A 25,737-nucleotide genomic window follows, 5' to 3' on the forward strand; every position below is an offset into this window, starting at 1 on the left:
ATAAACTTATCTTCCAAATAAAGGTATACACTAGAAGAAGACATTCGAGTCTAGCATTTTTCTGAGCTAGGATTCTTTGTGTATCTCAGGTATGAAATGTGTATTCTTCAGGTATGGTTTGTGTGTGTGCCACCTATGATCTACTTATTCCAATTCATTGCATTGAAGTAAGAAGTGTCTATAGTTAATGTTACAGTTAAAAATAAAATCTTCTTAAGAGATGAGCGGCCACCACTTCAGAAGGTTCTGCAAAATGCCTTCTCCACAGTAACTAACTGATGGATCCTTGTAGTTGTAAAATGCTTAATTATTCGAGTTCTTGCTCTCAGCGACTCAGGATATTTTCAGGGCATGGAAAAGGGTTTCTCTGATAACATAATTGAAGTAGAACATTAAAGGAAATACCTTGCCTGAAATATCTCAAGCGGTCCTTCTTCCGGCATTTTTTTTTCTGTGAACTTTGATGAGGTCAGCCACTAGAAAACAGGCTTCCATTACAGTCTGAGTTTCTTAAAAAACAATATTGTCATAATAGTAGCATTTGGTAGCAAAATTCAATGTTTAGTGAAAGATCTTAAAATGTGGCTGTTCAGTGGGTATCACGAGTTAACACCATTCTTCTCTGAGAAAGACCAGGACCTTGGTGGCGCCAAAAATTAAGACTTAGGAAATGTTGAGTCATGGGAATGGCCTGGTTCACAGTGGGAAGGGGAACCCCCCTTTTGGCCAAAAGGCCCTTTGATGTTTGCCTCCTCCAGGCTGCACCTCACCTCTGCTTCTGATCTTTAACTGAATAACCCCCTCACTAACCTAATTGGTGGTCCAGCACTCCTCCTGCTGCTTGGCTCCCTTCTAATGACAAAAGCTGGATAATTAAGTTCTTTCTCAGCAGCCTCAAGCTTGGCCTCTCTGACAGCTTTGGTCAGCAGGCTGGCTGACCCTGCATAGCTCTTCGCCAGCATCTCCTTAGTTCACCAGGGTAGGTGTTCAGCATCTTTAGACTAAAGACTCCACACTGGGTGCTTTCATTAACCCCTGCCCAGTGCTAAGCAACAGCTCTCTCAATATTCAACATCCCCAGATGATTCCAGCCACGCAGATTACACCCCACAGCAGCTTCACACTTGCCTGCTCCTCCTCCCCTTACCTTCTTGCTCTGTTTGACCCCATTTGAACAGTGGCTCTTCACACTAAGTCTCTAACGAGGTTATCAAGTCTGCATGCCCAATGAGATTGTCCCTCATGTAATAGGTCCTCAGCTCTGAGATATGCCCAGGAGGGCAGACTGCAGCTACTAAAATAATTAACCTTTTAGCTGAAGATGGCCTGATGGCTGGATGTGCTTTCATAGGCCAAGTTTGTGACCATTTAAGAATGTCAGCGTAATATATGGAGATTTTTACATCTGCATATAGATCAGTTTCTCAACTCAGAGAAACCGAGGATGAGTAACAATCCAGGCCAGCTGTGCAGGTAAGAATGCTAATTTATTTTTTAACATGGATCATCAGTATTGTCAACTTGATTATTTATGAAAATGGGAGAAAGGACAAAGGAGGGTAATGAAAGTCCATGTGCAATTTCAAACCTTATTTGGTTGGGATGCTTGCTAGAGGGAAAGAAAAAAAAAAAAAAAAAACACACAGGTCAAGGGGAACAGAATAAGCTAGACCTTCAGGAATTGAAGTTCTTGAAGGGAAATGTTTTCTAGTTTTATAAATGTTTACTGAGTGGTTAAGACTGATTTGGTAAATATATCTAAGCCTTGACATAGGCAGGTTATACAACAAATTCCCTTCACCTTAAATGGCTCCTTTCTTATTTATGTGCACGTAGGATGCATTTGTTCACAGTGACAGCTCCTGCATCCCAAATGTGCTGCAGATATCAGTCTCTCTCTCTCTCTCTCTCTCTCTCTCTCTCTCTCTCTCTCTCTCTCTCTCCCTCGCACATGCGCGCGCGCACACACACACACATCCTATCTTTAGGCTCTGCAGCAAAGGAGACACTCTGAGATCTTTAAACCTGCTTTTCTGTCCTCTTTTTCTTTGTGTCCCAGTGCTTCTTGTCATAGAGTAGTGAGTTTAGTTCTAATAAATAGCATTAAAAAAGGTAGAAGATAAGTGGTGTTGGGAATTTACAATAAAGGCCTTAAAACCCAGTGAAGCTGGAGATTTTTTTTATATATATATTCTAAAGGTATCACTTGAATGTGGACCAAGTGGTTGTCGTGAGCTGTCTTCTGATAATCACTTGGAGGTACACTCGTGTGTGGGCTGAAGGAGATGTAAAATAAAAAATGAACAGAGGATATTGAGAATGATCTGAACATCTCAGCAGTCATTCTGTAAGAAAACTGCATCCTTCACAAACATCCAGTGTGTTGTAGGGTCCTCAAAGGAGAGAACTGGAGTGTGGCTTGTGCCTGTGTCCCCAGAAGCAAGCAAAGCTGCAGAATGGAAGAGAAGAGGGAAGGCCAAGTAACGGAAGAAATAACTCCCTCAGTTCAGAGCTGCTCCACAGAAGAGATGTCCAATCTCCAGGTTCTTTCTAGAGATTCCTCTAAAGCTGCTTCCTTGCCTTTCCTGAGGAAAAACGTCTCATGGCAAACATCTGTGTTTTCTTAAACTTTCACTGAAGATTTTGTTATCACTGAAGATTTTGTTATCAGAGGAGAATTTGTCTCCCTCCCTCCCTCCCTCCCTCCCTCCCTTCCTCTCTTCTTCTTCTTCTTCTTCTTCTTCTTCTTCTTCTTCTTCTTCTTCTTCTTCTTCTTCTTCTTCTTCTTCTTCTTCCTCCTCCTCCTCCTCCTCCTCCTCCTCCTCCTCCTCCTCCTCCTCCTCCTCCTCCTCCTCCTCCTCCTCCTCCTTCTCTCTCTCTCTCTCTCTCTCTCTCTCTCTCTCTCTCTCTCTCCCCTCCCAGAGAAAACAAACCTAAGTATTAAACACTAACAACATACTATAACCCAGCAAAGAGGATATGTAGAGGATACAGGCACAGGCTAAGTCTTTACAGTTGACTGCTCAATTGCTATGACCCCGGGTGCTGGTGACAGGACAAGCAATTAATATATCTGGAGATTTCTTTTTTCTGCCTATGACCTGCTTGCCGCAAAACACACAGGACACTTAAAAAAAAATCTTCACACAAGAGTAGCTAACTTACAATATCCCATAATTCTGGGTGAGGTGGGCACCTTCAAAGGCATAGATGTAGATTTCCCTCAGTCTCAGTGTCAGCTGCAGCTCTGCAGACTGCTCCACAAGAGCAGGTGATTTCACTTGAGATCCACCCTTAGTACTTGGGTTTGTTCTTTGTTGTAAAGAGATGTCAAACTTAAGAGATCTACCCTTTATCCCTGGGGCCTTAGTTAAGACCTTGTTCCTGTGAACACACTTCGGGCACAGCATGAGAGTGGAAATGTGCAGACCGGAAGCAGGAAGCAGGAAGCAGGAAGCAGGAAGCAGGAAGCAGGAAGCAGGAAGCAGGAAGCAGAAAGAGGGCAATCACTTTTCCTTTCTTCTCAGGTACCCAGGCTTGTTCAGCATAGAACTGAAGCCAAACCTAAGCACTTGAGGTCGCAGGAATGCTTTTCCCATGAACCACACACCACATTTCCCCATTGTCTACTGGTGTTGCATTGGATCGACCTTCTTAGCATTGGCCGCAGTTCTGGGCCAAGGCGTCAATACTGTCTCGGACGGAGGCAGTTGTGGTCACAACAGTAGTGCTGATGACTTCCTCATAGAGCACAGAAGGATCAGTCAGGGCAGGTATCTGCTTCGCTGGTACAGAGGTACCATTTCAAGGGAACTGTTGTCCCCTCCTTGGTCTTCATTTTTTCCACTAGATGTCTTCATCCTGGCCTCTTTCGGTGAGTCAAGAACGTTCTTCAAATTAGGCATTTGCCACTACAAGGAGTCATTTATAAGTGTCTAATTTCTGGCCGTTGCTGCTCAGCTTCTTGTCCTGGGACCATGTCAGCAAAACATCTTGGTGAATCAGGTTTACTAGGGGCAGATGTTCTGTAAAAGGAAGAACTGATACCTTCCTAAGAGTATGTCCTGGAGTCTCAGAATCTCGTGATTTCTCCATTGGTTTACAACTGTTATCTTTCTCTGGCTTCGCTTGTTTGTTTGTTTTTGTTTTTTTCTTCATTGCTTGTGTCTTTGCAGAAGATGTGCCTGGTTGACTAGGCATCCAGTATTCCACTTCTTCCCTGAGCTCTTCTGTGCTCTGCTCCTGGCTTTTAGCAGTTTCCATCTTGAGTTTAGTGAAACCCCCAAAAGAAAGTTCTTCCAGCTTCCAAATGACCCCTGGCCCCAGTGCGATAATTTTTTTTTTTTTTTTTTTTTTAAGTCTTTGGCTTCTACGGATGTTTGTTCATACTAGAATCCCAAGCCAGATAGTTTGTAACTTGACCTCAAATAATAGCATTTTTATTTCAAAGTGCTCTGAAAGGGCTCCCTGACTCTGTGTGCCCTTCCATCTAAGAAAAGAGGATTTTTGGTTACAAGACCACAAGCCATGGAGTGAGAACCAGATTTCATTTCAGTTTCATATTCTTGCATTTATCAAGTTGCTGATTCACTGAAAGTCCCCTCGACTCTGTGCATATCAGATGTCTGTGAGGTTATGCAGATCAATGTAAAAACAAAACCAAGCATTATTTTTCCTGACGACGAATCATAGTTACACTTATTGAAAAGTCCTCAGCTATTGCCTTGGTGTCTGCCACACACATGTGTGTATGGTCCTTTACTTTTTTTTTTTTTCCCCCATGAACAAGTGGGAAGGCACAGCTTCTTGAGATATGATTTCTCTCAAAGTAACCTAGGTCAGGTATTCTGACTTCCCTTAATCTTTGTTGGAAGCTCAGTATAACCAGATTAAACGTGGAGGTTGGCTGGATCACAGGGTTTCTGCTTTGATGCCCTGCAAGCTGCCACCTTGGCTGTCCTGTGCAGACAGCCCCTGTTTCCCTGTTCCCATGTCTACACTGAGGTGTCTTCTCTGGCATCTCCATGGGCTGAGTCAACTCTGTAACACTGGTAGTGTTCTAGAATTATTTCTCTTCTAATTTATTTATTCACCTTGAAGTATTTTAACGAAAGCTCCTACTTGGTTTATAGAGACTCCACCATCATTCTGCAGCTCACAATCTCTCTGAACTTGACAACGGAGAAGCCTATGCCCGAGGGAATGCAAAGGAGCTCAAAATTGGCCCTGAGATACACACATCATTTCCTTCAGGCACTTTTGTCGTATGAAAGGGCATTTCATCTTTAAGCAACACAATGCAGCCCACAGCACTTCCCAAGGATTGTTATTTGTCTTTTGCTGTTCTCTGTGCCTGGGGTGAAGATGAATCAGAATATTTGCTGAAATCTCTAGCATATGGTACATTCCTTGCTGATAATTAATAAACAATAGGTTTTATACAAAGTTACTAGAAAAGTTTTCTGAATAGCTGAGCACTTATGTAAGTCCACTGATGCCTAACTTGATGGTGCGTCAGCACCCAGAATATCAAATCTTCTCTGCACACTTAGGTGATATGCTTATGCATTCTAACAAGTGTGTGAGTGTATGGTGTTTATCTTCACTTCGAAGATTATAAATTATTTTGGCAGATACTGTCTCTTTCTATTTGAATGTGTAATGTGTGCCCGGAGGCGACTGTTCTTTGCCAGAATACATCTTCCAAACAACGGAAATCAATGAGGTTAAAGACTGTTTTGGAATACATATCTCAAATAGATTGCGGTTTCCTTCCCTAGCACATTCACCTCCTTGGTGACTGTCCTTCTACATCTCATGTTCGCTACAGTGGATTTCAAAATGTATATTGCATTCTGTAATCACTTAAGTAAGAGAAATTTAAATCGGCAAAGTACAGAGTTCTATTTCTCAGTTTTGATTTGAGATGAACAATCAAATGCTAGTGTACGAACTACATTTTAATCCCAAACCACAATGTGTATGCTCTTCCAGTATATTTCACTTTGTTTTTTTGTCTTCTTTCTGCCCATCTTGTATTGATCAACAGAAGTATGAAGTTTCTCAGGCCATAGGTCTACTGGGTCCTTGGATGTTTCTCAGCCAGACTGTCTTAGTGAGGGAGAGGGAGGGGTGCCAGATAGCATTGAGTGCATTCTTACTCTCAGGTGATGGAAAGTACTGATATACACTGAGATGAGGAGGAAGAGGAAGAGAGTGATCTAGTTTACCAGCTCCGGACTTTCTGAAGGCAGTGCCTGCACACCACATGTTTGCATGTAGTCGGGCTATGTTGTGGATATGTGAATCAGTCTTTAGATGTGTTTTTCTACCACATGTTTCCTCTTCATCTTTTTAAGCAAAGCTGACATGCAAGAAGGCATGTTTGAGTCTCTCATGGCTTAGTAGTAAACATTTTGTAATTACCTGTGAGGCATCTGAGGTTGGCTTCTGTCTCTGATCAGGGCTTTGTGCTTCCTCCTCTTGTATATTCAGCTGACATTTTGGCCATTTGTATTCTGTAGCCAGCTGATTACAGTGGATCTCAGGCCCTGAAAATGAACATAGATGAATAGATGGTTTCTATCCTATGCCTGACCAGAAACCAGGCTGCCTTTCATGATCTTACACAAATACTCAATACACAAGATGACCACACAATTTAGAAGGTTATCCCAATATTCCTAACCTTTAGATTTCATATCTACCAATTTACTTGATGCGATGCAGGTCCATGTCTACAGCCATTTTGCCTCTCTCTTCTCCTCCCAACTCCTAGCTCTTCCTCCCTCTTCCCTGTCCAATGACAGGGCTTCTGCTGCAGAAACATTGAACAGAGAAATTTCTGCCACAGAGACTACACACCAGAAATCAATCTCTCTCTCTCTCTCTCTCTCTCTCTCTCTCTCTCTCTCTCTCTCTCTCTCTCTCTCTCTCTCTCTTTCTCTCTCTGTGTGTGTCTCTGTGTGTGTGTTTGTGTGTGTGTGTGTGTGAGAGAGAGAGAGAGAGAGAGAGAGAGAGAGAGAGAGAGAGAGAATAAAATGTTGCCATTAGTAGGGATTGAGCCTAGAATCTCATGCATGTTTGTCACGCACTCTACAACTGAGCTATACCCCCAGTGGTTATGCATATTCTTATTTTTTTTTAACTTTTTATTGATTCTTTGTTAACTTCACATCTGTCACCCCAATCTCACTCATCTCCCTATCTCTTTGTCTCTGCCCTCCACCCTTGCACCTCCCTGCCAAAGAAAAGAAAATAAGACAACAAAAACAAACATCTGTCACCCCAATCTCACTCATCTCCCTATCTCTTTGTCTCTGCCCTCCACCCTTGCACCTCCCTGCCAAAGAAAAGAAAATAAGACAACAAAAACAAACAACAAAAGCCCTCATCTCCTCGTGGCAGCTGTAGTGTCTGTATGTCCCACAGTGTGCACTCTGTCCACACATCTTTACTTGCAAATATTCATTGCAACGAGACATTGTTCTGTGTCAAAGCCTCTGGCTTCTGCCACACTATCAATACTGAACCCTCATAGGGATTTCTCTTGAATATTCTGTTGTTGCTGTGTTATCATAGATGTGGTAAATGCTGGGGTGGGCCAATTCAAAGCCCTGGACCTGGGCCTGGGAGGTAGCTGAGTTGGTCAGGCTTCCAATTCTCTTGCATCCATGACAATAGTCCGAGCTCTCTAACACTGCCCTGGCTAGCTCACCCAGTGCCACAGATGAAAAGAAGCAGGGCCAGCTCACCCGTTCCTTTGCCACCAGGGCCACCTCTACCTTGCTGCCCAGGTAAGGTTCAGGGTCTGCTTTTTCTAGTGTGCTTCAGCCAGTGAGGAACACAGCCAGTTTTCTTGCTCTCATGACCTTAGGGCCAGGTCGTCTGCCTGCTTCAGGTGGTGAGGGGTGAGGTAGGTAGGGCATCTCTCCCTTGCCCAAGCTACCCTAGAGCAGACAAGGGTTGGGGCCAGCTTTCCCTCATTGACACCCTCAGTGCTGGCTTCTATGCTTCCTTACCATCAGGGTCAGCTCTACTGTCCTGCCCTGGTGAGAGGTGGGGCTAGCTCTCTGGAGTATGATGGCTGGTGAGGGACAAGGCCAGCTTAGCACAGTCCCTCAGGTGGCAGTCCAGACCAGGGACATGGCCTTTGGTGGCAATACAGGTCTGGGACATCAACATAGACAGCGGCTTGAATGTGACCATGGACCCAGACATAACCTCTCACTCCTCTACCCCTACCTTACACCTCCTTCAGCAGCATTGGCTCAGAAGTCCCCATGGCTTCAGGTGGCGGTACAGGCCACTCAGATCAGCATGTCACCTAACAGCAGCATGGCCCTCAGATATCCACATGGTCTCTGGTGGCAGCCCAGACCTCAGACATCCATTTGGTCTTTAGTGGTAACTCAGGCCACAGACATCAACACAGACCCCAGCTGCAGCAGGACCAAGAACCCAGACATGGCACTTGGCAGCAGCCCGGGGCCAGTATGTCACCGTGGCATTCTTATATCTGCCTGTTCCTCACCAGCATCGAGTCTCCAGTTCCACCTTTCTCCACAGCGTACAAACCCCTCAGCCTCACTTTCTCTTGCACCCACCTCACACTCTATCCTTCTCATCTCTCCATCACACATTCATCCAATGTAGTAGTATACACGGCAGTCGCTTGGGTGTCTTTCTTCCAGCCACTGCCGGTTACGTATATTCTTAATATAGAAAAATAGATGTATAATTTTCCTGCATCTGATGCTAAAAAGAGTCATTTTTTTTTTAAAAAATAAAAACTTGCTAATAATTCTTGTCACTTTTTTTACCTTGTCGATGAGTGTGTTAGTTGCAGTATAGAAATAGGGCATACCATTGCATGCAGACCATACAAGATGATACGTCATCTTCAGAACCTCATTTGTTAGGGTTCGCCTCTCCTAGATGGCGCCTGACAAAGCAAGAAGCACATTGAGGAGGAACCAGACAGTAAAATCAATAACTTCGATACAATAAACTCTGGTGGAGAATGTAGCAGGAGAAAAGGGGAAGATTTCACATGAGGAATTAACCTTTAGCCTGAGGCTCTAAAGCATAACAATAATAATAGGAAAATTTTGATGAGATGTTTACTTGTATATCAGGCAATGCTCTAGGTCTTCATAATACATGCATGTACCACATAGCAGTGTTTCCATCCACACTGACAGTACTTATGACGGTGATCTCACGAGATTACAACAGAGCTGAACACTTCCTGTATCTTAAGGAACATTGAGATAGTGGTAACATTGTAGCGCAAGACATCACTTGTGAGTTTATGGGGATGTTGGTGTAAACCAGCCTACCACACTTCCAGATGTATAAAAGCATAGCACACACGAATGTGCACAGCATATAGCAACCATTAGTGATAATAGAGGTCTATATTACTGCTTCGTGGATTTACAGTAAAAAAAAAAAAAAAAAAAACAGAAATAGGGCATGCCATCACTTATATAAATAAACCACATGTGTGGGAATAAAAAAAAACCACAACTCCCCCAGCCCTTCCACCACTCTCCAAGGATCCAGTCAGAGGCCAGAAAAGAAAAATCACAGCCTGCTCAGTTTCTAAAACACGAGATAAACTGAATGGCGGTGCGGCAGGATATCAGGAGAGAAGTTCTAGAATGGAATGGAAAGTTAGATGTAGATTTTGATGAGGTGCAGGCAAGGAAGAAGACAATCCCAGAGTGTTTCATGGCCCCAGGGGAATCATGTACCCTTGTCTCTCTTATGCAGAACCTGGCAGTTCTTTCTCTTTCCGGACCATAAAAACGGTGCAAAGGAGGCACAGGCAACAAGGAAAACACGCCGAGGTCAATCTTTGTAGGCTCTTAAGGGACCTGGTGAAGTGCTGGTGCCACGTTTACATGGAAGATAGCTTAAGGCTTGAAGGAAATTGCTATCTTCTGCAGCAGAGCCAGAAACAGTAACAATAAAAAAATGAGAGCTGTAAGGTGGCGCAGCGGAAAGCGGGCCGCAGAAACATCAGTACTGCAAGCAGACTCTGGGGGCAGCAGAGAGTCCTGAGAGCAGTCCTGGGCTGCAGAAATGACAGTACTTCCTGCAAGCAGACTCTGGGAGCAAGTTTTAGGAATAGGCTACTGTGGTAAATGTTTGGCATGTATAATTTGATTTTTAGTACAAATGTTATAAAGAGCTGGTGATAATAACATAATCATTTTATAAGTTCAGAAATCAAAGTGCAGAGCGATTAGTTTGTTTAAGCACACATAACAAGTGTTAATAACGACTTAAATTTATCCACGGAAGGAACCAAATTTCCCTTAGGTATTTGCAATTCTGACTGACTCTGTGTGTGTGTGTGTGTGTGTGTGTGTGTGTGTGTGTGTGTGTGTGTGTGAGTGCGCACATGCGTGCATGTGTGTGTTTATCTGTATGTGCATACACACACACACACACACACACACACACACACACACACACACTAATTCTCTTTCTTGGTTTTAGTTTAGAGTCACTTTGAGGAGGTTTAAAAAACTGGCACCTGATCCCCATCACATCCTCTTCTTGCCTGGGAAGACAAGGAGCTTTCTACTAGCTCCTTGGTTGATTCTGACATTGCAGTCAATTTAGAGAACCCTTGTGAATGAGACAGTTTTATTTGATCAGACTTGCATTTAATCTCATTGTAATTTGAGAACACTTTATTTGCATCTGATAATTTGTTTAATCTGCCCATCCCAAGAAATACAGGGTCTATGAAAACACGAAGCACGCCTGTCTGTCTCACTTTTGTCTCCTCAGAGACGGGCATAGCATCACATACTTGCAAATGGGTATCACTTCTTTCTGAAAACAGCCCATCAACAACTAGAAAGAATTAGTGCTTCCGTTTTGATAATCAGCTTTTCATACTATTATTGAAATTGGAATTTACTGAAGCTGAGAAGGGGATGGTAATTTATAGCATTTTTATTTTATTATTTTAAAATTTGCACACAAATGTATACTGTAGGGTGAACACATTTCCCCACAATTCCCTGCCCTTCCTTCGTTCCTTCACCTCTTCCTCCTTCCATCACGCTCCCATTTCTTCCCCAGACAGTTCTACATCATTTTCCTTTATAAATTCACATATGATTTTATGTATATATCTAATATAGCCTCGGAACAACATATGAGAGCTGACATACATTTGCCTTTCTGGCTTAATTTGTGCAGTTGATGTCATGGCCAGTTGCTTCCATTTTTCTGCTAACAACATAACTTTCCCTTTTGTGGCTGAAAAATTCTGTTGTGCATTTATACCACGACCACGTTTTCCTTATCCACGCCTCTGTTGTTGGTTTAGTATCTTAGTTATTTTTCTATTGCTGTGATAAAACATCAGGACTAAAATATCTTTGGAGAAGAAAAGACTTATTTCATATTAAACTTCTAGGTACCAAATGGTTCATCACTGAGTGAAGTCAAGGCAGAAACCTGGAGGTCGGAGCTGAAACAGATTCCATTGCTTACTGGCTTACTCCTGATGGCTTGCTTAGCCTGCTTTCTTATACAACCCAGGACCACTTTCCTAGAGATACTACCGTCTACAGTGGGATGGGCTATCCCACGTCATTCATTAACACCACACCCCACAGGCTTGCCTATAGGCCAATCTTACTGAGGTATTTTCTTAATTAAGATGTCCCATTCTCCACTCTTAATCTACCCATAGCACTAGATGGCCAAGATAAATGAGCATAATGGCATTTTGATGGGCTCTTTGTCTTATGATAGTTTTGTCAGGGCTTTTATCCCCCTTTAAAGATCTTTTATGAATATATTTTGTGATGTGTTATATACACACATATGATAGATATCTATATATCTATATATCTATACATATCTATCTATCTATCTATATCTATCTATCCATCTATCTATCTATCCTCTATCTATCTGTATCTATCTGTATGTATGTATGTATGTATGTATGTATGTATCTATCTATCTATCTATCTATCTATCTATCTATGTATCCATCTATCTATTCCTATGGGATTTCTGTGTGTGCAAGTGTGTGTTTGTGCATCTGCATGTTTCTTGTACTTTTTCTTTGGCTCTTCTGCTTGTTTGCTTTCTTCTATTTAGTTTTGTTTGTTTTACTATTTATCTTATTATTTAACTTATTATTATCTTTTGATGTCTATTTATTTTCTAATGAGAGAGGTGAGTATGAACTTGGGTGGGAGGGAAGTTGGGGACTCTTTGGGGGAGTTGTGGGAGAAAAAAACACAATCCGAATATATTGCATGAAAAAAAAAATCCATTTCCAATGAAAAAATAGAAACAATATTTTCCCTTCCCAGACATGTCTAAGTTTATGTCATGTTGACAAACACAAGTAATACAGCTGCATAGGTTGGCTCTGTAGCTCAGCTACTGTGAAGAATGCCGGAGTAGCACTGAAGTGCAAACATCTCTGTGCACTTGAAATCCTTTGAGCAAATACTCAGGAGTGGGATAGCAGGGTCAGATGGAAGACCTAGTAGTGGTTTTCTTTCTTTTTAAATTTACACTGTGTGTGTGTGTGTGTGTGTGTGTGTGTGTGTGTGTGTGTGTGTGTGTGTTTCTCTCCTTCCATTATATGGGTTTGGCAAGAAACCATCTCAGAGTGTTAGACTTGGCAATAAGTGCCTTTATCTGTGAGACATCTTTTTGACCTCCATTGTTGGCATTTTTAAAATAAGTTCCATAGTGACTTCCATAATGGTGATTTATACTCATAAGTAAGCATGTGAGATGCCATGTGAGGAGGAGGTTGGGGGGAAATGGAGACGTGTTCTGTGAGGCCAGGGACATGGGACTGTGCTCCTCGGGGGAGAGTGGTTCTTTGAACAGGTTGAGTATCTCTTCCCTGACATGCTTAGGCCAATAAGTTTTTCAGATTTTGAATTTTTAAAAGTTTGGAATATTTGCATATACCTAATCTTGGGTACAGGATCAAGTCTGAACATGTACCTCATTTATGTTTCATATACATACTGTATAGATGGTCTGAAGTGTAACTTTGTGTAATAATTTTAGTGTTGTTAGATTTGACTGTGACCCACCCCTTGAAGCTAAATGTATAGGTTTTGCTGTTGTTCTTGGTGTTACAGTGGCACTAAGTTAATTTTTAGATTTTACATGAGTGTATGTCTATAATCACAGAGCTAGGGAGGCAGAGGCAGAAGGACTGTGAATATGAAGCTAGTCTGGAATATACATTGGGATTTTGTCTCAAATATTAGGTTTAAACTTAAAAAAAGCATTCTAAATTTTAAATTTCAAATAGGGATGCTTGGTCTTCACAGGGATTTTTTCAGAAATTAAAAATGAGGGGGGCTTTTATTTCATTTGAAATAAAATATAATTAGGTTTCAATCTATATATTTGTTTAAAATTTTAAAAAGTGCTGTAAATGAAGAACCTCATAACACAATAGAGGTAGATGACACAAGAGAGGGAAGCGGTGTCTCCTCAGGACCAAGGGAGAGGAACCCTCCCTAGTGTAGGCTGGTATCTGTGGGGCTGTACTATGCAGGACTCCTTGGAAGCCAGACTGTCCTGTGTGGACTTTACTTTAAAACAGATGATTAATACACCCAGAAGGCTTGTTTCAACCCAGAGAATAACTCAGACCCCAACAGCCCACTAACCAGCTATTGCTTTGCAGTAGCAAAATCTAATACATAATAAATAATTTCTCATGACCTCAGAAAGAATAAAGATTTCTGTGTATAATTATTTTCCATTTGAAGGTTAACCATTGCCAGACCACTAATGCTTGATTGAACACTTAATTTGAAATCCACACATGGAAGATTTGAAGTGAGATCTCATCCACTGAATGAAACAATTAACTTGGCACATGTGTTCTCTGCATGTAAAGGTTACTAAGACAGGGTGTGGAGGAGTGAGAAAGGCTGAGTGGGATCACCCGGAGTCAGATTGGGTTTATGTAATGAATGTCATGGAGTAATTTTATTTTTATTTATCAGATCTTTTAGGCATACCTAATATATACTAAGCCTATCATGAGCACATTTTTAAGGTTAACACATTGAATCATTGAGTACTCTCTTTGAAGCAGATACTATTAGTATCATCCATAATTTATGAATAAGGGGCAGAGGCACAGATAACATTGGCTGCTTGTTAAAGAATACAGAGCATGCTAGTAACACAATAAAGACATGTAAATTACTAGGCTAAGAAAGTACCTTTGGGATTCACACATTCTCTTTTTTTTCCATTTATTTATTTATTTATTTATTTATTTATTTATTTATTTATTTATTCATTTATTCATTCATTCACTTTACATCCTGATTGCAGCCCTCACCTCCTCCCAGTACAGCCCCACAAGTCCCCTCCTTCTCCTCTGGGAAGTGGGAGGCCACCCCAGGGTATCAATCTACCCTGGCACTTCAAGTTTCTGTAGGACTAGGTGCATTCTCTCACACTGAGTCCATAAATATGGAACAGAGACTGAAGGAATGGCCAACCAATGACTGGCCTGACTTGAGACCCAACCCATGGGCAAGAACCAATCCCTGACACTATTAATGATGTCCTGTTATGTTTGCAGACAGGAGACTAGCATAATTGTCTTCTGAGAGGGTCCATCTAGCAGCCAATGAAAAAAGATGCAGAGACACATAGCCAAACACTAGACAGAATTCGGGAAGTCTTGTGGAAGAGTTTGGGGGAAAGATTAAGGGAGCCGAAGGGACTCCACAAGAAGACCAACAAAGTCAACTAACCTGGACTTTTGGGGGACCCTAGAGACTGAATTACAAGCCAAAGAGCAAATACAGGCTGAACCTAACCCTCTCCCCAACATATATAGCAGCTTGGTTGTCATGTGGGTCTCCCAACAACTGGAGCAGGGGGCTGTCCCTGACTCTGTTGCCTGCCTGTGGGTTCCATTTTTCTAACTGGGCCATCTTGTCTGGTCTTAAGTTGAGAGCATGCTTCCTAAGGAAGAGGCTGTTTTGCTACTTCAGTCACAGGTGTTGCATGTGTAAGAGGGAAGGTGGTATCTGCAGAATTGTTAAACTGTTGACACCATAGATGCATCCTGAAGGACTGGGCATTCAATCACTGTGTATGAACTTACCAGAGCAGCTAGCCCTCCTATCCACAAATTTGGTTAAAAGTTGTACTGTCTGAGCCATGGGCTGTGATGTGGTGATAACAGAGAGAGGGAGAGGTGGGGGACCTAGAAGTCAGGGGCATGTGAAGGTCAGAGTCCACTGTGTCTGGCCAGCTGCAGAGAACCTGCAGTGTCAGGAGACCCATGTGATCCTAATGCCTGGTGGCATTGCTGCTCGATGTGCACATCCTTGTTGGGACTTAGAAACTTGGAGAAACCTTATTCTGACATCTTGCCAGGAGGAAATATCACAAGCAGGCAGGCCTTGCCTATCAAAGCTGACAGATATTTTTGCATTATACGTGTCTTTAACTCTAATAGGAAGATAGGCATTAGGAATTAAAATATCTGTGAGTAAGTATTTTTAAAAATTGTGTTTAATCAGATCATTGCGGAGTAAAATGATTTAGTTTTGAATTCTTATTAACGTTTCTATTTGCTAAGAATTTACAGTTAAAAATCAAATTTTCTCAAAGTAATGATTACACGCTAGAATTTATTATTTAAGCATATATTTTCAGTGATAAATATGTAGTGATGAATATTTTATGGAAAAACTTGAAAAATTAAAGGGTTTGGATAAAGCCATATGTAACAATTTAATTTACATAGAAATAAAATCTGTTCAATAGGCAGTGGAAAAAGTGAAAATTTGAACGGCATAAATATATCTATGAAGTCTAACGGGGCAAAAATCATCATACTTTAGATCAGTGTTTGTTATAACCAGTGACTTGTATTTAAAATACTCAAGACGGTGATAAAATGCTGTTGAGTATCTTGCATGCTATCATGTTTGGGATGCCTCGAGCGATTAATGTGCTACATAGACAGGAGCATCCTTTGAATGTGGAGCTCATCCATCCATTTTATCGTTCTCTCCATTCTTTGCTTCACTGAGAGGATCTAAAATGCACACTCTTCCTGCTTCAGGAAAGGCGAATTTGAATGTTTGCATGATAACGCAGTCCATGAGCTCTAGAAACGGGAAGAGCCATCTAAGCTCCCAGCCCCAGTGCTTAGGGACTCCATGGTCTTGTTTTTCTATGTCAGTTTTCCTGTCTATAATAGCTGAATAAAAGCTGTCCATACTTCTCATAGACGTGGCGATTAAATAATACATGGACTGCAGTTAGGACAATGTTTGCCATAGTCAATGTTCAATTAGCACCGTGTTATGTTATTATTCTTTTGGGTGACTTAAGATTTTAGAGTAATGTATTCACAAGGGTCTGTGATGATCCAGGTCTGGGGATGAATTCAGGAGGATGAGACAGGACAGTCTTGAAGGAGAAAAGTAAATTTAGTGCTAAAATAGTAATAATGATAGCTGGCCAACTCACACTCATGTGGTGCTTGCTTGGGGCACCCCCTTACCCCCATGAACTTAACTTACACTATAGAAGAGGAACTGATAGTCTTAGAAAGCATATTTGAGATAAACACTATGGAGACGGATATGCCCAATAACAAAATGACCCGGTAAGTTTATGTGGATGACCGTGGGTCCTAGGAGAGTAGTTTCAGATGTAGCTTCTTAGCAGTGATCATACCCTTGGGACAATTCAAGTGTTGATGTTTCTGGGGTGATGAAATCAGAAGCAATTTTGTGAAAGATTCCTTATGGAAATGTTTCCATTATGTAAAGATGGAAGTCCAGTTGCTCTCCCTGCACACATGCTCTTGTGGTTTTTCTTAACAAGAATTCTGGGAAGCTGTCACTAGAGGGCACACTGACTTCATCTGTGCTTAAGGACTGGTCTTCCTTCTTCCCTGGGCTTTCTCAGCTTGGATCTGGAGCAGGCATCCTCCAGTGGCAGAGGAACTCATCTCGTCCACAACCTAACATCTCCAGGGAGACACTCATCCTCTTCCACAGCACATCAGCATATTTCTGAAACCAGAAAGGGCAACAGCCCTCATCACTCAAGGAGATAGTGTTACTGTCTCTCCAACAGTCCTAAGATGTGCCAGCAAATGACTAGCATGACAAGATACTTCCAACCATGCAACAGTGGCACTTATATCCTGGGGGTAACCAATAGCCATCTAATGTCTAATTTGACTTAAAGCCCAGTCAAAAAAAAGAGGGGATTCATGTTCAGAACTGGAAACTTAACCAAATATCCATGGATGGTGTGGTCATGGATTATAGACGAGAATCTATGACTATCACTTTTTCTAACCCATTACAATTGGTCACTGCATTCTATATATACTTACCTTATGCTCTCAGATAAGTGTAACTCTCACCCTCTCCCCCATCAAAGAAGCTCCTTTTTGCAGCACATGGGAGAGCATTATAGAAAGCTGCAACTGGTCAAAATGCAGAGAACAGCTACCTGTGGTATGTCCAGCCCTGCCTTAATTAGGATTTCTGTTGCTGTGATAAAACACTTTGACCAAAACAACTTGGGAAAGAAGGGGTTTATTTGTCTTAAACTTCCACAACACTGTTCATCGTCAAATGAAGTCAGGACGGGAACTCAAACAGGGCAGGAACCTGGAGGCTGGATGAGGAGCTGATGTGGAAGCCACAGAGGAGTGCAGCTTACTGGCTTGCTCAGTCCACTTTCTTATAGAACAAAGGATCGGCAGTACAGGGGTGGTACTTCTCACAATGGGCTGACCACTCCCCTCATCAATCACTAATTAAGAAAAGGCCCTACAAGCTTGCCTGTAGCTGGATCTTATGGAGATATTTTCTTAATTGAGGCTCCCTCCTCTCAGATAAATTTACCTTGTGTCAATTTGACATAAAACTAACCAGCACAGGTCTCAGTGGATACATATACAATGCAATCCCTGCACCTAAGGCTCTGGGACCATCATGGAAGAGGGGCAGAAAGATTGTAAGAGTCAGAAGACCAGGATTTCTGCTCTGTGATAGTGGCTGTGTATTACAGGGAAGCTGCATTCATGAAATCCCAGAAATAGGCTTGCTTAAACAGGACCAGCACCATGACAACACTAGTTGCCACACTAATGTGGAAGGGGCGTCTCACAAGCCTCCCTGCCCCATATGAAGACCAATAGATAGCTTACAGCTACCGAGAGAGGAAGTCTCAGTCTTTTTCAGGAATGGGACCCTTCATAGATGGTCCAATACCAAAATGATCGTCCTAAATACATCTACATATGAACAATCCCAAATGGAATCAACAGGTTGGTTATATATATATATATATATATATATATATATATATATATATAATCATTAAAGAATCATGAATCCAAGAGGGAGTGGAAGGCACAGAAAGACTTGGAGTAGGGTGAGGAAGAGACGTGATGTAAATGTAGCACTCATGTATAAAATACTAACAAAACAAAATAAAAAACAATCTGTCCCTCTAAACCACACCCCTAGAAATTTTCACACTGCATTAGTGTCTGCCATACATTTGTGCTTATTTTTTAAAAACCCCACATGTTCTATAATGAAAAGGAAGAGATAGATTCTATACCTCTTTGCTTCTCCAAATTTGTATGAGTTAGGGCAAATTATTTAATATGCTTCTTGTGTTCACAAAAGGATTAGAGTAGAAGGTGGAAGAGTTTTTGTCCAACCACTTCTCCATAACTTAGAATTTAATTCAAAGATTTTGAATCCTTATAGAGGTCATGGTTAAATATTTGAATCATGAATAATATAATGCTATGATTTGTGACTGACAGGGATGAGGGCCTCTAGAAGGAGAAAGGGTTTTAGAAGAGCCTTCATAAGTGAAAATGATGATAAGGCCACCAGAAAACCAACAAATTGGAGAAAAAAGCCAGGGGTCTCAGGGAAATTCACACAAAAACAACCACTGCTAGAGAAAGTGGTTAAGGTCCTTACTCCTGGTTTGCAGAATGATTTTCAGTGCACCAAACTCCATTTGTATTCTTAGATTATCTGAATCCTTTACTTCTGAGTACTTAAAGAAGAGCTTCATGGGTAAAAGTTAGAGGATACATTTGCGTTTGGATAGCTTCCTGGTCCCTAATGATGTCGAGCATGGCATCCTGCACAAATCCAGGCAAGCTGTCTTGGATCATGGTTATAGCTGTACTATGGAGAGCCACAGAGCCTGGAGCTTGAAAGGACTAGAGGTAGGAGCAGGAGTCAGGAGACAGGGTAGCGTCAGTGAGCTTCTGAGCCTCCTTCCCCAGGTTTCTTTTCTTTTTTTTTTTTTTTTTTAAGACTCTGGAAATAAGCATTTATCTCTCATTCACTTATTTTTTCCTCAGACTTAAAGTGTAGCATATATTTCACTTGCTCTTACATTGGATAGAAGCTTCTTATGAATTTAGAAAGCAATATATTATCTCTTTCCTTCTTTTTTTACCTTTTCTCCTCTCCCCCAGTGTATCAATCGGTCTTTCTCCTTTATTTTTGTGTTTTTATATGTGTGTATGTTCACTTACATGTAGGTAAGTGTGCTCATGGAGATATCAGGCACCCCACTTTGACACTCTCTGCCTTATTCCTATTATACAGGGTCTCTCACTGAACCCTTTTTTTTTTTTTACCAACACTCATTTTTGATGTCTGACTATTAAGTCCCAATGATCCTTATGTCTCTATCCCTAGAAGCACATGGGCTGCATATATGCCCACTCCATCCTGTCTCTTTGTGGGGGGTAATAGGATATGAACTTAGCCTTTTATGCTTGGACAAGGGTTCTATCCCATTGACCTACCTCCCCAGCCCTGGAATTTTTTTTAAATGCATAATACTTTAGCATTATGGTACTTTTAAAATGTGGGGTCAGAGATAAACTCTATAGGAATGGCTCTTTATCTAAGCTGAAATTATCTTCCTACCTACTTTCATTTAAATCTCTGAGGAGAGCTTCTAAACTGTCTTAGATCATCAAATTTCCCATAGTCCACATAGACCAAAAAGAACACCTAACGGTTCTGTATATTCCTAGTTTTGTTTATAAGATCTGAATGACTTGGGAATTTTCACCCAACGACTTAGTAGCTATGTGACAAAACAATATACATGAACTGGAAAAGGCAGTTTCAATTTTTAGATAGTGTCACCAATGGAAATTTATGTATCTCTTTGGTAAATGTTTCATTTTTCAAACTTTGGAATCATGTGGAACTACCCACGCTTCCGGTTCTATACTGATTGTCATGATTCTTGGAATTTATCACAAAATGTACTTTAAAAAGCTATCTCCGTCATTATGTGACAATTACCAAAAATGTATTGTTATCCAGTGTTTAAGCTATGTGCCATCTTTAGCTAGGCATTTGTGCAGTTGCTTGTAAAAATTAAAAATTCCTGTTAAGATTACTAATGTTACTCTTGGCTACCTTGGCTTACCAGTTTAAGGGGCATGACTCTAGGGTTCCATGATCAGACATGGAAATTTAAAGAAATTACTCTTGCTGTAGAACATTTGATACTAACCACTTCTCTATGATGTATCTGTCCAGATGGAGACACTGAGCAACTCCAGTCTCAGCAACCGGGTTGTGGTAGCAGTGAGGTTGGAAGATGATAGCTGTTTCTGGAAAAAAAAAGATGAATGAAAGACTCCAGGTAATTTTTTTTCTTATAAAGAAAAAAAAAACATTTAGTTGGGCTTCCTTATAGTTCAGAGGTTTAGTCCGTTATTGTCATGGCGGATAACATGGTGGCATGCAGGCAGCCATGATGCTGGAGAATGGGGTGAGAGTTCTCCATCTTGATTGGCAGGCAGCAGGAAGAGAGAACTCTAGCTAATTTTGATACAAGGAATAGGATGGAGGTCCTAGGAAGATTGACTCTAAGTTCAGCTTCAGCAACTACTGGTGGAGGCATTGGTTTTAAATGTTCAGAATGGTTCTCAGGGACCCCAGTGTCTGTACAGGATATAATGTAAGCCACCCACCCTCCCTCTTCTTTCTCTCTCCCCATATAATGTAACAGTAAATTGTTCTATAGTATTTTGCTGCTATTTAACTTTAGTGGTGGAACTGTAAAGCGAGATTCTCACCACTTCACTCACTGTTACCTCAAGAGGTTACTCATCAGAATTCCTGATGGGATTTCGATGTTATGTCTTTATAAAATTCTTGTAAGATAGCATTTTCCAGAGCATGCACCATGGGAATTCAATGCTGCTGCTTGAAGTAATGTTCTGTGTTTAGGAATCTTAGGTCACTTACAACATGCTAAGCAGGACTGTACAGAGCCTTTCCTATGTTGGTATATATCCTGAACCTTCTGGATAAATTGTAACATCATGTTCTCTTATAATTCATTGACAAAAGATGCATCTTACAGACTCATGCCACATTGAATACATGTGAAAAACATTCCAAGTTTGTTGATAAAACTTAAACACATTTATTTGCTTTTAATTATTTTTGTTTATATGTGCACATGCATGTGTGTTCTCTCCAGGTACACTTGTGCAGGTCAGAGGGCAACTTGCAGGAGTCAGTTCTCTTCTTACATTGTGTAGGTTTCAGGGATCAAACTCAGGTCATGTAGACATGTAGGCAAGTGCTTACCCACTGATCCATCTCTCTAGTGGCCAAGGGATATTTTAAAATATTTTCTTGCTCTATTTTGAATTGATTTTTGTTGCTCACATATCTGATTTATTTGATATTGTGCTCTAGGTCAGAATTACAACATATGTATGAAAAAGCACCATGTGCTTTAAGTTGGTTCTTCTGTGTCCTGATTGTCTGTCTACTGTTAAGTATTGATCAACTGCTTGGTGTAACCGATTCCCAGTGTACTGATGCTGAATTAGGTCTGAAGCATCCTTCCTTTATGCCTTGACAGTCTCCTAGCAGGTGGATGCTGCTAGTTTTCAGAAGCTGTCAATGTATGCTCATTTTAAGGCATCCATATTATCTCCAGTTCTACTAATACACGGATATTTTCTCTCTTAAAGCCACAATTATACATTGTATCATAGAAATCTGGAGTCCCTAATTAAAAATAGAACAAAACAAGTATGAAACCGGTTCACTTCCCTTTCCAAGTTATAGTCAAGCTAAGAAAAACAACAAACAACAATAACAATTCCCCAGAAGTGTAAGGATCAAAATGGCATAAAATGAATAGATATAGTTTAAAGTATGTTGGCTAAATGCTCAGGTTAATATTGAACCCCTTAACAGGGTAGGCATAACTACCCAGTTCCAGCTAGCCCTGAAGTAGGCATTTTATACAGACATGCATTCTTCAGATAGAGTCTGTCCTACAGTCAGTGGTCACCTGGAGCAGCAGGAGTCTGAGGCTGCAGGAGCCTGCAGATAGCACCTTTTATAGAAGGGAAATGATGGGGAAAGAAGTTCTTTCCATAGCAACTGAGGTTAGGTCATACTCAAGACCTCATAATTGGTAGAGAGAGAGAGAGTATCAGGATGCTGTTTAGAGACTTTTTTGTTTATGACTGGATGTAGATTTAAAAGTAACAGTTTTGGGGGTTTGCTTTTATGATTTCAGGATCTTTCAAGGGGGCTCTGTGTATTTGTCTTTTTATAGCGTGGATGCAATCATTCTCCAACAAGAAAAAGGAACAAGCTCTCATCTCACACTAGAAGATGGAAATAAGTGGAAATTGCATTTCTGCTTGTAAAATAGTGATCCTAAGATTCCATGTGACTGACTACAGAGGTACACTTCAGCACTTTCTGTACCTCCCTCCCTTTCCAAGGTATCAGTTGCCCATGGCAAAAAGAAGCTGGGTAATTCCAATAAAATATTGTGAAATAACCGAGGACCGGGGAGGGAGAAAGACATGCATACAGAGACATTCATGTAATTTAATATAGCACATCGTTATAATTGTTCTACTTCTATTTTGTTCATCTCTATCATAAATTAAATCTTATGATAAATCTATAGGAAGTTAATAGAAAAAAATCATAGCAACACAGTGTACATCTGTTCAGTAGCAACTGCTGTTACAGGTAGGCTCAGATCTAAGAGCACAGCTCCTGTGGATAAGGGGAAGTACTATACTTGGCTGAGCTTCTGCCTCTAGAAGCAAAGGATGTCTATCTTGCTGATGAGTGAGGTTAATGTGAGCACAGTGCCACTCACATGCTTGGGGTCAGGTACATTGGAGCTCTGATGGACACCAAGCTTACATGCTCTTTCTCGGTCAGTTGTACTGGAACTGCATGGGTACCAATCTGGAGGCAAGGTCACACACACTGTTCAATCTAGCACTAGGTTTTCATCCCTTAAGAAGGAACTAAATGCTTTGTTTTGGACTGGTGTTAAGGTAGGAAGATTATTCCTTTAAATGAAAAGAACAGGGCTGAGGAGAAGGACGCTTTGACGTGATGGTGAAGGCAATTTGTAAGGGCGTTTGATGTAACTCGGCTTCGAAGCAGCAGCATCTCTCCAGACACCCTGTTCTGACTGAAGCATACTAGACAAATGAAAACAGGAGCTGGTCCAAGCTTGGGGTTGGAAACCAGATCTAGAAACTACATTTAAACTGTCAGTTCTCTACAGCAGATACAACTAATAGTAGCACAGATATTTGTATACTCCAAAATCTCATTCTAATTGCATGTCTTTAAAATATAAAATATATACTGGTTGAGAATACTGCTCAAGATAATTATTAGTGGGTTTAATATTGAGTTTTTTTTTTTTAAAAAAGAATCACTGTATAGTAAGTTTCTCCTGATTTCTTTTTTTTTTCTTTTCAGTTCTCCACACAACAAGAGAACCAAATATATACATTTTGATATCATCGGCTTGCTCTGCTCCTCTGATAGATGCATATCCAAACCACAGAGTAAATTCCTGCCACATTTTGGTCTGAAATATGAGTGAAAATATATGTTTGTGTAGGTTAAGAACTCTTTGAAATTAAAACAGTGGATGTGTAGCTGAAGTTACTTTTTTCCAAAAAAAAAAAAATTTAAAGAAAATCAATAGATTTTAATAAATAAACAAAAAAATTCAGAAGGGGTTGAAATAAAAATTTTATTTAAAAGGTATTAAAGTTAACACAGGCAAGAGGTTAGAGCTGGGACCCTCCAGGAGTGAGCTCTCAGGGAGCAGGGCCACTGCAAGAGGGAAGACAAGTGGATTTTTATTTCCTAGATTTGCACCCAGCCCTGGCCCATTCTGGAACTTGAAGGGCATTATCTGGAGTGGCACCTGGTGCACTGGGAGGAACAATAACTGCACAGTACAGCTGAGCAACACTCAGCTCTCATATCCTCTGGCCAGAGACTCATTAAACAGCACATAAAGACTAAAAAGAGTAGCCCTGCAGCCAAGGCAGGCCAAGCCACCCACGGCCACATTGCAAGCCCTTCAGCATTCCCCTCAGGAAATGACCCTTTCTGCTTCTTGCTCACATTCTGGCTGGCAGCCCAGACGTGGGGGATCAAGGAAGATGATTATATGATTCAGAACTTGCTCAAGTAAGGCCAGATTAGTTTGTGAGCTCAGTACTTAGTGGTTCTGTGGTGGTAGGGTGGATTCTGAGTGATGGAGGGGTGATAGGGAGAGAATTGTCAGGATGGTGGATTTTTATTTAAAGGATGCTTAACATTATCTTAAGAGTTTATTGTGATTAAAGAAAAGAAATTTTAAAATTTTAAAATCTTCCTTCTTTGATACACCAGAGGCATTAATTGGGATAAAACTGATGGAGGTATTAGATCTGCAGATGTTTGGTGGTCAAGGAGATGACTAAGTCAAAAGAAAAAACTAAGTTGAATGTGTTTTGCTTACCGTCCACTCCAACTAACATACTCTGCAGTGGTGGAAATCATAGTTCAGAGAAGCCCACTTCCCAAAACCCCACCGTGAATCCAAAAGACTACCAAAGGGAACACCCACATTATTGTGTTTTTGCATTTGATGTTGTCTTTTGCCACAAAAGACCAAGTGATCTTATGATGTTTTAGGCATAGAGTCTGCCATGGTAGTCAACAGGTCATGACCTTCTAATGAACAGGGATGACTGTTTGAAGGTTTCAAGAACTTACAGTGCTAAATAATACCTTAGGAGGTCTTTTTTAGGTAGATATGAAAATGAAAACATTTGAAAAACCACTTAGACTATTTTTTATGTGTACGTGTGTTTAGGAAGTATATAATATATATTTAGGAAATGTATTATGTATGTGTATGTATATGTATGTATACACACACACACACACACACACACACACACACACACACACACACACAGATTTGCCAAGCAGGTCATTTGGCATAGTTTCATTGTATCTAATAAGGTAGGATGTTTGCCAAGACCAGTTAGTTTATGTGTCTGGCTGTCAGTGGTGACTGAACACAGTTTGTGAACCATGATATGCTCATATGGTACCTATCTGTCTTAGCTTCCATGCTGGGTTAGGGGATAGGGTCTGTGCAGACAGGAAACATCTTCACCATTGACTGCCTGCATTGGCACCATGCGTAACAATCAGATCTGTGCACTCCAGACGTCTGACAAAACTGACAAGATTTCAGGGTTTCATTGAGTGAAATTCAAGCCTATTGGTATTTATTGGTATGTTTTTCTACTTAACTTTGGCTTTAGTTCTCATAAATTACAAATCAGGTCATGTT

The 25,737-nt window shown here is 41.0% G+C and overlaps 1 long non-coding RNA gene and 1 pseudogene across 1 annotated transcript; one reads left to right on the forward strand and one right to left on the reverse strand.

Annotated features, from left to right (window-relative positions):
- Positions 1–1,145: 1,145 nt before the first annotated feature.
- Positions 1,146–24,989, forward strand: LOC143434400 (uncharacterized). Its single transcript, XR_013103871.1, has 4 exons — positions 1,146–1,473; positions 20,622–20,727; positions 22,672–22,843; positions 23,853–24,989. It is a non-coding gene; the product is annotated as an uncharacterized LOC143434400 (long non-coding RNA).
- On the reverse strand, positions 3,162–4,263 carry LOC117719611 (developmental pluripotency-associated protein 4 pseudogene; annotated as a pseudogene).
- Positions 24,990–25,737: the final 748 nt, after the last annotated feature.

This window comes from Arvicanthis niloticus, chromosome 14 (genome assembly GCF_011762505.2).
Source record: "Arvicanthis niloticus isolate mArvNil1 chromosome 14, mArvNil1.pat.X, whole genome shotgun sequence".
In the NCBI taxonomy this organism is placed as follows: domain Eukaryota; kingdom Metazoa; phylum Chordata; class Mammalia; order Rodentia; family Muridae; genus Arvicanthis; species Arvicanthis niloticus.